The 16,274-nt window shown below is 45.5% G+C and overlaps 1 pseudogene; it reads right to left on the bottom strand.

Annotated features, from left to right (window-relative positions):
* Positions 1-11,067: 11,067 nt before the first annotated feature.
* Positions 11,068-11,270, bottom strand: LOC116633940 (annotated as a pseudogene).
* Positions 11,271-16,274: the final 5,004 nt, after the last annotated feature.

Genomic DNA, 16,274 nt, shown 5'->3' with positions numbered 1-16,274 from the left:
AGTCCATGTATGTGATTACATTACTATGTTACATAAAATTTTAGCGTCCATCTTGCTAGAGTCTCCATCTCCCTGACTGGCTTTGAGGAAGCAGGTGGCCATGTTGGGGAACCACATTTGGCAAGGAACTGCAGGTGGGCTCCAGGTGCTGAGGGTAGCCCCTAGCCAACAGCCAGCAGGAAACTGAAGCTCTCAGTCACACAGCCACAGGAACTGAACTCTGCTAACAATCAGGGAGCTTAGAAGCAGCCCTTTCCCCAGGAAAGCCACTTTGAGCCACTCAGATTGCAGCTTTGTGAGCCCCTAAACAGAAGACCCAGTTAGGCTGTGCCTGGACGCCTGACCCACAGAAACTGTGAGATAAGACAGGTGTGTTGTTTCAAACCCCTAAGTTTGTGATAATTTGTTATCAACATTAGAGGACTATTACACCCCGTGAGGAGCAGCCATCAGAAACAAAGTTCTGGGAAGGGGCCGTATGCCTCCAACCCCCATGCTCATTCATTCATTCACTCGTTCATTCAACAAATATTTATTGAGCACTTAATAGTCACATGGCACTGTTCTAGATACATTAGTAAACAAAAGAAAATTCCTGCTCTCATGAAGCTTATATTCTTAGTCAAGGAATACAGACATGAAATTAATAAGTTAATTATATAGTATGTTCCTCAATAATGAGTACTATAGAAAAAGATAGATGAGGGGGCTGTGAATGTCAGGAAGGGAGGTTGAAATGTTTCAGGGTAGACCTCACTGATCAAGTAACACTTGAGTAAAGGTTGAAAGAGGTGAGGAAATACTGCACAAGAAACTCTGGGCAGGGGTGCCTGGGTGGCTCAGTCGGTTAAGCAACTGCCTTCGGCTCAGGTCATGATCCCAGGGTCCTGGGATCGAGCCCCGCATCAGGCTCCCTGCTCCGCGGGAAGCCTGCTTCTCCCTCTCCCACTCCCCCTGCTTGTGTTCGCTCTCTCGCTGTGTCTCTCTCTCTGCCAATTAGATAAATAAATTAAAAAAAAATCTTAAAAAAAAAAAAAAGAAACTCTGGGCATCCTCCCTGTGGACAGCTTCAAGCATGGAATCTAGGTCTGACCCTGCTCTGGGAGATGATGGGGGGGGCGGTCATAGCTGCTCTTTTCAACCTCATTCCCCACTTCTACCCCTCCACTGTTTGAGTCTGCCCGCATCATCACCTCCCAACCCTCTACTGTTCCCCAAACCCACTTCCCATCTCAATGGTCACCCCCCCCAGGCTCTCCCCACCCCGCAGAATGTCAGCCTCTCTTCTGCCTTCCGCCTGGCTTTATGATTTTATCGCGAGCTTCCCACTTTCCGCAGGTATTACAGCTTTGTTGCCGCTGTCTCTTGCAGACTGTGGGCTCCCAGGACACAGGGACCTTCACCTATCATCACTGAATTTCCAGACTGGCATGCTCTAGATGGTATCTGTTGAAAAAAGATTTAGTTAGGTGTCACTCCTCTGTGTGTTGTTTTTTCCTCTCTCTTTCCATCTATCCCTTACCTGACCCCCTTACTATCTGTTTTTCTCTGCACATCTCTCTCTGCATCTCTAGGTGCTTTTTTCTGTTTCTTAGTCTGTTTCTGTTTCTCACACACACAGACACATGTGCACAGAAACTTGCACAATCATATATAGCAGTTTCTTTTTTTTTTTTTTTTTTTTTTTAAAGATTTTTTATTTATTTATTTGAGAGAGAATGAGAGACAGAGAGCACAAGAGGGAAGAGGGTCAGAGGGAGAAGCAGACCCCCCGCTGAGCAGGGAGCCCGATGCGGGACTCGATCCAGGGACTCCAGGATCACGACCTGAGCCGAAGGCAGTCGCTTAACCAACTGAGCCACCCAGGCGCCCCTATATAGCAGTTTCTTTTGAGCATCTTGTCTTCCGTGACAAGAGGGGGGACAGGTGCAAGGAAATGAGGGAGGGGGTGGGGTGGGCTTGGGGTAGGTGAGGAACCTTTACTTTAAAGGACAAATCTAAAGTGTACAGCTGGCCCTTCTTAAACATTAGATTAAAATAACCACATTATTACGACACATCCATCAATGGAGAACACTTATCCCTCTACTGTCATATAGCCCAGGGTTTCTCAATGGGGTCATTACTGGTATTTTGGATCCGATAACTCTATTGTGGGAGAATGTCTTGTGTATTGTAGGGGGTTTAGCAGCATCTCTGGCCTCTAACCACCAATAGTAGCCCCCCATCGCAACAATCAAAAGATCTCTAGACATTGCCAAATGTCCCTCAGGGCCAAAATCTCCACTGCCTTCACTGAGAACTGCTAATATAACCCTTTTGTCCCAGGATCTGAAGGTACTCATGCGCAATTTTTCAGGCAGCCTCCTAAGCATATAATTTCTACAGGGTGGAACAAAGAATACAGTGTCTGGGTTCAAGACAACCTCAGCCTGTTCTCATCCTTTCCTAAGTCTTTGGTCAGCCCTATTGGATCTAACGCGGATCTTGCGGGGTCTCTGGTAGCTTACGGGGCACCTTTGTGCTACCTCTTCCAGGAAGTCCTAGCTCTAAGTTAGGACACACAGCTTGGATTTTGGACCTCATTCACCAGCTCTACTGGGCCTTCATGTGCAGTGTGCAAACAGCACAATTGTACACTGTGGTCCCGGACACCACCCTCCCTTCTGCTACCAGACAATGGGGCAGCTGCCAGTGAGCTGTTCTTCTAAAACCATGACAACCCCATTCTCCTCTGACATATCCATAGCTGAGGTGATGAGCATCAGCGGGGGTGAGGCGTGGAGGGGACATGTTTTGCTTCTTGAAGCATCAGACTGTCCCTTGCAAATGTCATTCATCTAGTAGCAAAATCTGGTCACCTGTGCAGATCAGGCTAGACTAGAAGGAGACTATAGCATGAAGATCCAGCTAGAACTCAGAACACCCCCAGAATGGAAATGCAGTTGACCCAGAGAAACAGATGACCCACACTTGCAAAAACAGTTTCCGGCACTTGTGCCACCAGAGTCCAGGGACTCGCAAAGGGAAATCTGACTACACATCTGACCTTAGAAGAATCCACCCCTAGAGGACTCATGGAGCTCAATCCTGATCCTGCCAAACTGGGCCAGTCGGCCTGTACGCTGGGAACACAGGCATCTTAGTATGACACCCCAAATGTTGTTTAGAAATGGTAACGTAGTTAGAGGAAGTTTATATCATTTTGTATTTGGTTTGTTACTCGGAGAGGATTTGTTTCGAGCCAGCTTCTTGTATGGCATAGGCCAGACCCCGCTCACAGAATCGCTCACATGTTCAAGACTCCGCCTGGGGATCTAAAACAGAAAATTCATGGGGCGCCTGGGTGGCTCAGTTGGTTAAGCGTCTGCCTTCCACTCAGGTCATGGTTCCAGGGTCCTGGGATCGAGTCCTGCATTGGGCTCCCCCTGCTCTGCGGGGAGCCTGCTTCTCCCTCTGCCTCTGCCTGCCACTCCCCCTGCTTGTGCTCTCTCTCTCTCTCTGTCAAATAAATAAATAAAATCTTTAAAAAAAAAAATTAAAAAAAAAATAAAACAGAAAATTCATGCAGCCGCATTCATCTTTCCCTGAGAGGGGAAGACAGAATGATGACTTTTAAGCATTACTAGTAAGCAGCAAATACCAGGAGAAAGGAATGGTTTCCCTTCTTGAGTCCAGAGCCCCAATATGGTGATTAAAACGTCTTGCTGTTGAATTACGTATTACAATTAAACATAAGACACAATGGTAGCAAAAGTCTTGCTGATGGAAGCTTTGGTCTGAAATGCAGGCACCTGCATGTTTATAATACCGCTCACTGTGTAAGCCAATGACTGGAGGAAATAATTAGTTAGCCTCTGATTACATCTGATTGTCAACTGTGATGACAATAAACAAGGCAGAAAGACCACATGATACTTGTGGGAAGCTCTGAAAAGGGCTTGGGAAACATTTTCAATTGAGCATACACCAGAAGGGGGAAAAAAATCAGCTGAGAGTCCCATAGATAAAAGGCACACTTACTTAAACCAGTCATCAAAGCAATACAAATTAAAATAACAAAGAGGTATCTCTTTACACCTATTAGATTGGCAGATGTTACAAAGCTGACTAACTGCCAAGTGTGGTGGGGGCTATGGGTCATAGGAAACCTCCTGAACTGTTGGGGGCTGGGGGTACTCGGGTAGCCATTCTAGAGAGGAGCAAGATTGAGTAACTACCTATGAGGATTAAATGGAATAATATATGTACAACATTTAGCACAGCACCTGGCATGTAGCAAGTGATTAATAGAGATTAATACTTCTATTATCAGTATTCTATTAATACTTCCATTATTATTATTCTCAGAAATGGCTGGTCCAGATTGTTCCCTTTAATGGTATAAGGGAAGGTTGGGGGAGACGACCCTAGTAGGAGGGGCGGTCTTTTTGTCCCCCCCCAGGCAAATGCCTCCAATCTAGTGGCGCATCTGTCACTGCCCTCCTCAAAGCGTCTCTCCATTCCCTCGGTAGAGTGGCCTGATCAATCTGAGAACTAAGGAAGAACGGAGAGACATGCAGGGGAGCCCCTTGCCTCTGAAATGGGGACCCTGATACTGGCAGGTGGGATGATACTCATGTCCTTCCTACCGGTGGGGAAGAGAAACTCACTGCCCGTGACAATATTCTCTTTGAAAGGTACATGGCAAGGGGCGCCTGGGCGGCTCAGTCTGCCTTCCGCTCAGGTCATGATCCCAGGGCCCTGAGACTGAGCCCCGCTTGGGGCTCCCTGCTCAGTGGGGAGCCTGCTTCTCCCTCTGCTGTTCCCCCTGCTTGTGCTCTCTCTCTCTGTCTCATTCAAATAAATAAATAAAATCTTTTTTTAAAAAAAGGTACATGGCAAAAGATAAAGATTTCTGAGAAGGGGAAAAATGATTAAGTTAGTCCTTGCCGCGGGCCCCCCACAGAGAGACTCAGGTCCTATTTCGAGCACGAAAGGGGTGGAATCAGGAGAGAGACGTACATTTTTCTCCCAGCAACTGCACCAAGTCTAATAAGTATCCTTTACAGGCTTAATTGCCATAGAACCTTCAACTTGATAAATGTGTTTTAAAAATAATAACTGGCCAGACTGGGAGTTTTGAAAAGGAGCACTAAACAGGTTGTAACTCTATGTCAAATGGTTCAAGGAGACTGAAGTTGGCCTGAGAAAAGGATCCTGTTCTCAGGGAAGACAGTTGTAAGGAGACAGGGTTTGGTTATCATGCTGATACAATGTATGTGGTCACTTATCTGAGTTAACCACTTAACCATCAATGTTCCTCTCATCTTAACAGAAAAAAAAAAAAAAATGAAAAATTCAATCAACTTTAACGGAAAGCAGCAGAAAGGAAGAAAAAATGCACCCTAGATTCTCTCCCTTCCAAATTCAACTCCTTTTCTGGATTTCCCAAATATAGTCTTACTCAGTTCAGCTTACAGCATATAGATATATTTTTAGTTTTTGCTTACTTAGCACTGATTAATGTTCTCTATTGGGAGGTGTTATATTGAATAATGTTTAAATTTAGTAACGTAAAAGTAGAAATACTTCAGGAATTTAAGTACAGACAGCAATTTCTTTCCAAGTCCTTTTGCCCTTGCCCATAAGAAGCTGGGGTCGCCAAGGTCAACTTTTTAACACCTTTTTTCCAGGTGTAGTCCAGGGATAGGGGCCATTGGAGGGTTATGCTGATTCTGCTGTAGAACTGAGTTTGAGAGGTGAAGCCTGCTGAGGCCTTCTCGGGAACTGCCGAGCGGGTGTGATGAACAGATGAATGAATGAGTGCTAAAGGGGCCTGAGGAAGCAGGTTTGCGGGCGTTGGGGTGGGGGGTGGGGGAGAGAGAAAGACAGGAAAAGACAAAGAGCAGTGTGGTCAGGCCCAGCCTGGTCTGGCTTCAGAGTCTGAACCTCCGATGTGCTGGCAACTGGGAGGGAACCCCAAACACATTGGCACCTCGACAGTGTCGCCACTTTGGGAATACAGGGAGGACGCTGGCTGATGGGGCTTTGCACGCGGTTTTGCTGGCAGGCGTGTGAATAGTGGCTGGAGAAAAGTCTGTGAGGGAGAGGACGCTGAGCATGTCTAAGCTAGCTGGGGACTCCCAGAAATAAGTGGGGTGGTGGAGGGAGACGCTGGGTGCGGTGGGCTGAGGTCCTGAATCAGGTGGCTATGGGGTGACGGAAAATTAAAATGTGACTTCTATGATAATCTTCTTTGTGGCCACAGGCTGGGGTTTGGGGACACCTTGGCAATAGAAGGAATCTTCCTTTTTATCCACTAACAAGAAAAAGATATAAAAACCTCGGGAATATTTGTCTCATTCCCTCATATTTTAAAGAAGATCTTTAAGGTCAAGAGGAGTGGATATAGGAGCCTCTTCTCAGGGCTTACCTTCCTTCCTTCCTTTCTGGCACAAACCGGCTTCTCAACGGTAGTGAAATACATTGAGGAAGGCACTCTCTGGGGAAAAAATTGTTGGTGCTTGAGACAGAAACAGAGAAGAAATATGATCACAACATACGCTCTTGGTAGACACGGAGCACTGCTTGTGCAAAGTCCTTTCTTCAGGAGTTAATTAATAAAAAAAATTAAACAGATGCCTTTAAATGGTTATTGTGTTTCAAAATGTTGACTTGTTATATCAGAGGGTCCTCCCTACGTTCCAGAAAAACAATTTCTCCAAGAGAAGTAGCTGAGGCTTAATTCAAGTCAGTGGTGAAGTGAAGAAGTTGGTTGGATTTGCTGAGTACTCATGGAGACCCCCGTTGTAGGCCTAGCATCTGGTTTTGTGGGGGGAAATAGGTCTAGATGAATCGCCATGGTCCCTGTCCTCAAGAAGCTCATACTCGAGCTGCAGAGAGAGCTAGTGCTCAGCTGGGTAGGTAAATTCAACATTTCCATCAGACACTTTGGTTCTGCCATTACCTGGGTCTGCGCTGTGTGCAACAGCATGAGCCTGGCTGGTAGGCCCTGAGGATGCCTGGTTTGGACAGCTGCTGAAGGAGGACCTCCAGTCATTTAACAGTTGGACGACAAATGGTACTATTCCTTCCAATGGGAGGAGGCGGGCTGACAGCGTATTATATTTATGGGCCTGCCAGGCTACCTTGGGCTTTATGTGGAACCATCTCCTATCTGTTTTCCAACTGAAGACGCAAATAGCTGCACTTCCCTTGAGGCACATGGAGCACTACTGGTGTAACCAGCTCTGGCTAAGATCTGCCATTTTGTCTGGATGAAGAAAAGCTTGGAGGGTGGGTGTGGGTCGAACAGTTCAAGATGGCGATGTGGGGACATCCTGAACTCACCTCCTCCCATGGACACAGTGAATTTACAGCTACATATGGAACAATCTCCTCTTAAAAAAAACCTAAAGGCTGGCTGAGTGGTCACTATACATCAGCAAATGAGGCTTGGCAGGTCACCAGCCCCAGGGCGGTACACACTGAAGTAGGTAGGAAGGCTGGAACACAATCTCACCATAAACCCCACTGCTGGCACCTGACTCACAGTCAGGAGGGAACTCAAAACCCAGAGCTTCTCCACGAGGAGCAGAGGGACTGAACCCCATATCAGGTACCCTAAATTTTAAGACCTGCACCTGAGAGACGGGATCTAATTTTGAAAAGCAGCTGGACTCAGGTCCTGACACCCACAAGACTGTATCCCTGTGAGAAATGGGTCCCGAAGGGCTCGCACCCTCGGACTCACCCACCCCAGGCCCAGCTCAGAGGCAGTAGATCGAGGGTGCCCAGACTTAAGGTAAAGCTGCTTACCTGCTTATATTAAAGAACCGGCCTGAGAGGCAAGCATCTCAGAGCCTGCTTGGACACTCTCCAGGGCCAGAGATGGGTGGGCGCCATCTTTGTGTTCTTCCTCCACCACACACCAAAGCACCAATATCTCCTGGAAGGGACATTTTCTTTTCTTTTCTTTTTTTACATGTGTCTGGTGTCCCGATTTTTACAGCTGCTGCCCAGGGGATACCTCTTGATTGTCTGGCCCTCTAAGCTAAGGGAGCTTACATTCCTGGTCTCATGAGACTATAACGTTCAGAGTCACCCAATAGGGAGCTTATTCCCTTGTCTTATGCTCTGATTTTTGTAGCTGCCTGCAGGAGACACCTCTGCGTGGCCTGGGTCTCATGGCCAGTGGGGCTTAGTTAACGGGTGCTACACGACTCTATACATTTACATAGTTTTAAAAGCTGGTTTTTATATTTCCTGGTTTTTAGGTTTGCTTCCCCCATTTTTATGGATGCTGCCCAGGGGATGGCCCTTGATTTCCTGGCTCTGGTGGCCAGGGGACTTACATTCCTGGGTTGCATGGGACTGCAACAATCAGAGAGACAGTTGGTAGGCTACCATCCCCAGGACACTGCACACAAGCAGTCTTTCTGTGAAAGAGCCTCTTTGCCTAACCTGGAGCTTTGGCCTGAGGGATAGGCTTCAGGTTTGATACATATTCGGTGGCCCACAGAGCTGCTCTCAAGGAATACAGGCTGTAGATGCCAGCTTGGTACTCTCCCTCAGCCTTGCTCCAGCTCGCTGCTATCTCCCAGACAAGAGCTTAAACACTTGCCTGGAGCCCCGATCTTTGTGACTGCCTTCCGGTGGATGCTTCCAGATTACCTGGCTCTGGTGGCAGCAGGGCTTCTGCTTGTGGTCCCCCAGGACTCTGTGTATTTGCACACTTTCAAGAGTTGCTGCCTGAGGGTCTAGTTTCAATCAGCCTGAAGCTAGGTGCTGAGATCCTCCCCTTGGCAGGTCTTGGCAGATACTTAACTACTGGGAGCTATTTAAAAACATAATAGGGTGCTGAGAAGAGCACACAGGTCTGAGAGACAACCAAGAGCTAGGGCAGGTTTAAGCTACAAGATTCATCTCCTACACGAACTGGTTTACATAAATTGTTCTGAACTGACTGATTACTAGCAATGAAATTGAATCAGTGATAAAAAAAAAAATCTCCCAACAAACAAAAGTTCAGGACCAGATAGCTTCACTGGTGAATTCTACCAAACATTCAAAGAATTAATACTAATCCTTCTCAAATTCTTCTAGAAAATATAAGAGGAGGGAACTCTGCCAAACTCATCTTATGAGGCCAACATTACCCTAATTACAAACCAGACAAGGATGCCAATATCCCTGATGAACATTTATGCAAAAATCATCAAAATATTAGCAATCCAAATTCAACAATATATTAAAATGATTATACACCATGATCAAGCGGGATTTATTCCAGGAATGTAAGGCAGGTTCAAATCAAATCAATCAATGTGATATACCACATTAACAAAATGAAGGATAAAAATCAAATGATTATCTCAATAGATGCAGAAAAAGCATTTGACAAAATTCATCCCTTTATCATAAAAATTCTCAACAAAATGGGTATAGAGGGAGTGTATCTCAAAATAATAAAGGCCATATATGACAAGCCCACAGCTAACATCATACTCAACAGTGAAAAACTAAAAGCTTTTGCTCTAAGATCAGGAACAAGACAAGGATGCCACTTTTATTCAACATATTACTGAAAGTCCTACCAGAAAAATAAATGAAAGGTATCTAAATTGGAAAGGAAGAAATAAAATTCTCACTATTTGCAGATGACATGATATTATGTATAGAAGACCCTAAAGATTTGACCAGAAAAACTTAGAATAAATTAATTCAGTAATGTTGCAGGATATAAAATCAATATTTAAAAATCTATTGCATTTCTATATATTAACAATGAACTATCAGAAAGAAAACAACTCCATTTACAATTGCATCAAAAAGAGTAAAGTACCTAGGAATAAATTTAACCAAAAAAGTGAAAGACCCGTACTCTGAAAACTATAAGACATAAAGAAAGAAATTAAAGAACACACAAATAAGTGGGGAGATATTCCATGCTCATGGATTGAAAGAATTAATATTGATAAAATGTCCACACTACCCAAAGCAATCTACAGATTTAGTGCAATCCCTATTGAATTCCAATAGCATTTTGTCACAGAAATAGAACAAACAATCCTAAAATTTGTATAGAACCACAAAGACCCTGAACAGCCAGAGCAATCTTGAGAAAGAAGAACAAAGCTGGAAACATCACAACTCCCTGATTTCAAGCTCTTTTACAAAGTTACTATAATACAGTATGGTACTGGCATAAAAACAGACACATAAAACAGTGTAACAGAATAGAGAGCCCAGAAATAAACCCATGTATATATACAGTCAATTAATTATGACCAAGGAGCTAAGAATATACAATTTGGAAAGGACAGTCTCTTCAATAAATGATGTTGGGAAAACTGGACTGCTACATGCCAAAGAATGAAACTGGTCCACTATACACAAAAATTAACTTAAAAAGAATGAAAGACTTAAACATAAGACCCAAAGCCATAAAACTCCTAGTAGAAAACACAAGCAGTAAGCTCTTTGACATAAGAGTTGGTGATGATTTTTTAAAAATTTGACACCAAAAACACCAAAAGCAAAAATAAACAATGGGACTATATCAAACTAAAGAGCTTCTGTACAGCAAAGGAAACCATTAACAAAATGAAAAGGCAACTTACTGAGAGGGAGAAAATATGGCAAGTCATATATCCAATAAAGGGTTAATGTCCAAAATATATAAAGAACTCATACAACTCAATAGTAAACAAACAAACAAAAAGCAATTGATTAAAAACTGGGCAGAGGATCTGAAGAGACATCCCCCTCCCAACTTAGAGTATTTTAGTTATTAGCAGTTACCAAATAAGCTGAAGGTAAATTTCTTCCAAGGAGCTGCTCATAATTTGCTTTGTTGAGGGCGCCTGGGTGGCTCAGTCAGTTAAGCGTCTGCCTTCAGCTCAGGTCATGATCCCGGGGTCCTGGGATTGAGTCCTGCATCGGGTTCCTTGCTCAGTGGGGAGTCTCCTTCTCCCTCTCCTTTTGCCGCTCCCCCTGATCGTGCTCTCTCTCTCTCTAATAAATAAATAATCTTTAAAAAATCTGCTTTGTTGAGAGGAGGCGAGGAGCTGTTTCACTGTTCCTCTATAAGATATTGCAAGTGTTTTTATCCTTGAAAGGGGTTTCTGAGGTTGCTATTCCTATCAGCAAGGGGTCGCTCCTGGGGTGCTCCTCCCAGTAGGACACCCGTGAAACCTTTACTCTCTCAGTGGAGGCTCCATTCTCAAATGCCGCACACTTGTCCTTGCCTGGATGATGCTGGTGGTGCTTGCTGTTTTGCTCCACATCTTCATTTATTATTTTTACCTGAAACCAGGAAGAGTTCCTGTGGCCCACTGTTTTCAGGTTGTAAGTGGTGGAATGAATCTGGAGCTTTCCACCGCTCTCCAGATCCCAGGCCAGAGGGGCTGACCTCCTGAGTCTGGGTGCAGCCAGGGCTTCATGATTGTCAAAATCACTCCGCAGCTGGTTCTAATGTCTGAAGAGACATTTTTCAAAGAGGACATCCAGATGGCCAACAGACACATGAAAAGATGCTCAAGATCACGAATCATCAGGGAAATCAAATCAAAACCACAGTGAGATATCACCTCAGGCCTGTCAGAATGGCTGCTATCAAAAAGACAAGAGATAACACGTGTTGGTGAGGATGTGGAGAAAAGGGAACCCTCCTACACTGTTGGTGGGAATGCAAGCTGGTGCAGCCACTCTGGGAAACAGTATGAAGGTTCCTCAAAAAATTACAAATAGAACTACCCCATGATCCAGCAATTCCATTTCTGGGTATTTATCCAAAGAAAACAAAAACACTAAACTCTGGAAAATATATGTACCCCATGTCCTTTGTAGTGTTACTTACAATAACCAAGGTATGGAAACAACCTAAGTTTCCACTGATGGATACATGGATAAAGAAATTGTGGTATATGTGTATTCAATGGACTATTATTCAGCCATAAAAAAGAGTGAAATCTTGCCACTTGAGACAACACAGATGGGTCTCAAGAGCAGTATGCTAAGTTAAATAACTCAGACAGAGAAAGACAAATACTGTGTGATCTGTCTTATATGTGGACTCTAAAAAAGTAAATCAAGCTCACAGGTACAGAGAACAGTTTGGTGGTTGTCAGAGGTGGGGGGCTAGCGGGGTGTGAAAATGGGTGAAGGGGAGTCACAAAGAAAAAAAAGTTAAAAAAATAATAAAAATAGAAAATAGAAGGTATAATTGAATCACATTCTTTGAATCTACGGTTACATATAGATGTAAATATTCGAAAAATGTCCTATACAGATAACAACCCAGCTCATATCTGGGTGTTACATATGGAATTAATTAAACTACATTTAGGTTACTTTTTAAATTAAAAAATAGACATTCCATTATGGAAAACGTTTACTATTATTGACACAGAGATGTGTATCCATCACAGATATCCATTAGTAAGCAATATCCATGATGGATACACATTTTTTCTGAAGGTGGTGATATGCCTCTTGGCTCTGGGGATACATTTTTAATATGCTTTAAAAAATACAAGAATCAGCTAGAATACTATTGTCCTTGTTTTTAGTAAAGAAAAGTTCATTATTCCTTCAGGATGTATACTTTGACCATGAAATTGAAGTCTAAAATCAAGTCAAAGGGCAATGTTGAGTTAGAAAAAAAGTCCTGAAAATAAAACAATCCATGTGTTGAAAGAAAGAGAGAAAGAACTTGGGTTGATAGAGGCAAGCGGTTGATCTGTTTGCCCTCTGCAGACCAAGCCAGGGGCTCATGGGTGTTGGGTGGTTTGGCTCTGCCCCAGTGACTCAGGGGCTGCTTGTGGGGCTTAGCGCTAATGCTTGCTTCTGTTTGTTTTTTAGCTTTGAGTCCTTGCCTGGTCTGAAACTTTCCAGCCCCGGCAGTTTTCTCCTCAGCACTGCGTCTTTTGCTGAGGACGGTAAGGAGCTCTCCTGTGAGAAGGGGCGGCCAGGCCTCGGGAATGAGCCAGCCTGGGGTCTAGCTCCATCTCTGCGTTAATTCAGCAAGGTATGTCATCTCCTGAAAGCTCCGTGTCTCCATCTGTATGCAGAATAAGCCCTCTGGCTTCCAGCTGAAAATGGGTTGTGACCAGAAAACTAAGGACTGTCGAATGGCCTTTCGGAAGCCACCGCTGTCACACGGAAAACCGGGCCTCCGGGAAAAAGCCTTGGAAAAGGAGAGCACAAGGAGAGGGAATCACAGGCAAGCCAGGCTAGGGGCCTTCCTGGGAGCCCTGGCCCAGCATGGCTCGTACAGGATGCCCGAGCCTCCCTTTCACGGCGTCCGGACCCGCAGAGAGTAACAGGCCCACTGAAACCAGGCGTGGACACCTGTGCGTGCCCAGCACCCTACAATTTGCACACATTAGCTGGTGTGCTCTGCAGACTGCACCGGCCTTTGTTGCTCCCGGGAGTTTCATCTCTTGCAGAAAGTTTTTCTCCCTGGATCTGATGAGTCCCAGCCCTGCCACTGCGCAGTCCCTCGGATCCCCACAGAGCACAGCATTCTCTCCACAAGGGAACGGACTGGACGACGGGAAAGACTGTGAAGATGGGCCGTTCCCCTCCTCCACCCGCATCTCACCCCTGCCTCCAGCACAGTGCTGCCTCTCCTCAGCCACCCGGGGCCAACCCCAGAGCTTGCTGGATCTCCGAGGAGGGCCTTCCCACCTGGGGCGAGGGCCCGCCCCCGGCGGCACCTCGGCCCAGGGCTAGTTGGCCCGCCTCCCAGAGCAGTTTAAGCCGGAGCCGGAGCTAGTCCTTGCCCTGCGCCTCGTCTGATGTTGGAGAAGAGTGACCTCTAGTGGTAGTTCTTGGAAGAGACGCCGCTGCTTCCCGCCGCCTGGGTGAGCCCCCCCATCTGTCGGGGGAGTCAGAGGGCGGAGCCTGAGTGGGTGCGGCTGAGAGAGGCGGGGAGGGCGGGCACTGTGGACTCCCGAGCTCCAGGAAGCTGGATCCTGCACAGCTGGTTTGTCAGACCTGCTCTTGGACATGAGCACATCTATCTCTGCTTCTCTTGTAACACCCAAGACTCTGGGTGTTGGAGCAGCCCACCCCTCACCCCTGACTCCCCTGGAGGCAACAAGCTCCCCAGCCTCTGTGACTAAAGAAGGGGAAGGTGGGAAAGGCATCAGGTAGTGTGTCTGGGTATGAACGAGGGCACCTGGTTGTCTGTTGAGAGCACCAACCTGCAAGTGGTCTCCATCTGTGCCTCCGTGGACCCGCAATGACCAGTCCTGTCTTCAGCAGGGGTGAGTGGAGAGGGGGGAGCTTATCAATGTGTGAGCAGGCCAATGTTGGGGGGCAAGCTCTGCAACACAGCAGGACTGCCTGGTGACTTTGGCTTTTCCATCCCACCACCTCCGTCAACACCATCCCATTCTTTGAGATGAACAGTTTTTTCCAATCTTCAGTAAAGAGCTACACAGTTCAGATTGAAGCCTCCCTTCCCTTCTACACAGATTGCCTTGACTAAGCCCCCTCTTCTAAGGACCTTGAGACCTACCACCTGCCACAGGACATATTTCCATGTGCCTAGGAGGCAGAGGCTTCAGGAAATGAAGTGGTATTAAGCATGCTTGAAGGGAGAAACTTCTCAGCACTACACCCTCTCCCTCCTCAGTCTGAAATACATTCAGAGCCTTTTTTTCCTTGCTGTTGTTTCCTATGAATGATAATCTATCTTCACTGTGTGACTTTACTGAGTTTAATGAGACCCAAAACTCCTGCACCTACAAGGTCAAATTGAGTACTCTTTGTGTATAATTTTTACCCATTCTATTTCTAATCATAAGTAGGGTAACCACCTCTCCCAGTTTGCCTGGGACTGTCCTGGTTTTCATCTGTCTCCCTGGCGTAATTATTAACATTGTTCCCTTTTACTCTGGAAAGGGTCCCGTTGAGATGGTAAATTACACTGTCACCCTAATCACAGGTCATCTCTGTAAGAAAACATTAAGGCATGAGGATATGGAGGATGTGAGAGATAAGGTTACCCCGAATTTGAGATTTAAATTGGTTATTACAATCTTGGCATAATTAGCTCTCAGCTTCTTGGCAGCTGGAAAAAAAGAAAAACATAAAGGGCTATGAAGTTGATTCTATCTTGTAAAACGATGCGTATTATGTCTTCTGAAGGGACATGTTTATCAGGCACTAAACTTTAGGAGGAATTTTAAACATAAATTATTATACAAGGGACACTGAGTAACATAAGGGACCATGTCTTCCATGGTAGTTTTCATGAAGTTTCTATGTGGCTATGTTTTATATGGGTCCTCAAAGTGACTGTGGTTTTCCAATTCTCTTTGTGAAAAAGGGGAGGGAATAAAAATTATTTCACAGGGATTAACGAAGATAATGTGTGCCAGTGCCAAGGAAACTATAAAAATCAAAACTTTTATCATTTTCACTCTTACCATCTTGTCCACAATCCTCCTTTTATTGATGGGGAAGCCAAGGCCCAGAGAGGGAGGAAGAGATGTAGCTAGTTAGTGGCAACACTGGGGTTAAGACTCCTGTTTAACTCTAAATGCTACCAAAACTTCGAAACTTCTGTTTGCCAAGATGTTATTGAGATTCTGTCAGGCCACCTGCAGGGGGCGCTCTGGGGGGTGGTGGTGGAGGAGAATCAGAAAGGCATTCCAGGCCTTGGACCATGGTGGGGGTAGTGGCCAAAACCAGAGGCTAGAAATGGTGTTTTAAAACCACCATAAAAAGATGTTACTAAAAAAAAAAAAAAAAAAAAAGATGTTACTAACATGATTTTCTTTTAGTATCTGGTGGTGTTTGTCTGAACTACTTCTGCCTAAAAAGAACCAGACATCTGTTTTTTGTCGGTTAAGAAGAGCCTGTTCTCTTTCTGGCCTCCGGTGACACAGCCCTTGGGGGAGGGGGAGCTGGTGTCAGCGGTGGAGTTTTCCAGCATTAGAGTGCAACCTTCTTTTCAGCTTCCCTTCTCCAGGTCAGTGGGTCTCAAAGTGTGGTCTCAGACCAGCAGCCTCAGCGTAACCCAGAAACGTGTTAGGAACGGAGATCCTCAGGCCCTGCCCCAGACCCGCCAAATCAGAAAAGGGCTGATTCTGGTGCACGTGAAGGTGTGAGAACCATTGCTCCAGACTGTTCTTAAGGCCCGTGTGGCTTCAAAGAGTGAAGAGAAGCAGACCCACAGCGGCCCTCCCCCTTATCCCTCCCCCCACCCCCTAGGTGGGCTGTCCTTTCCAAACTCCCAATAACCATTGCCTTTTTAGGTGTGACCATCGCTGGGGGAC

This window comes from Phoca vitulina, unplaced genomic scaffold (assembly GCF_004348235.1).
Source record: "Phoca vitulina isolate PV1807 unplaced genomic scaffold, GSC_HSeal_1.0 scaffold8, whole genome shotgun sequence".
In the NCBI taxonomy this organism is placed as follows: Eukaryota; Metazoa; Chordata; class Mammalia; order Carnivora; family Phocidae; genus Phoca; species Phoca vitulina.
Note: the sequence above shows the minus strand (reverse complement) of the source record. Positions and strands in the feature narration are given on the sequence as shown.